Raw genomic sequence first — 292 nt, 5'->3', positions numbered from 1 at the left:
AATTGCTAAAATGTTCAAAAAAGCATCTATTATATAATATCCATTTCTGATGTCGCCAATAATTAGAGATGCACCGAAAGTTCGGCTGCCGAAAATTAGTTCACCGCTCAGGTTTCACTTTCACGTGGTGTGATGCTCTATGCGTGTGCGCTCTGCTCAGTCGCTCCACTCGTATGAATCGGAACAGCAAAATCCACTCAAAAATTGAGCCGATAGGAAACATCGATGTAGTACAGTATTGTTTCTGTCTGCAATAGCCCTACTGTGTTGTAACATGGTGTGGTATATAATG

At 41.1% G+C, this 292-nt stretch overlaps 1 protein-coding gene across 7 annotated transcripts in view; it reads right to left on the bottom strand.

Annotated features, from left to right (window-relative positions):
* Positions 1-292, bottom strand: part of LOC107698118 (fibroblast growth factor receptor 1-A) — a 47,810-nt gene that overhangs the window by 45,330 nt on the left and 2,188 nt on the right. The window lies entirely within an intron of this gene.

Source organism: Sinocyclocheilus anshuiensis, unplaced genomic scaffold (genome assembly GCF_001515605.1).
Source record: "Sinocyclocheilus anshuiensis isolate Anshui unplaced genomic scaffold, SAMN03320099.WGS_v1.1 scaffold1163, whole genome shotgun sequence".
Classification (NCBI taxonomy): domain Eukaryota; kingdom Metazoa; phylum Chordata; class Actinopteri; order Cypriniformes; family Cyprinidae; genus Sinocyclocheilus; species Sinocyclocheilus anshuiensis.
The sequence above is the reverse complement of the archived record's forward strand: the minus strand, read 5'-3'. Positions and strand labels throughout refer to the sequence as shown.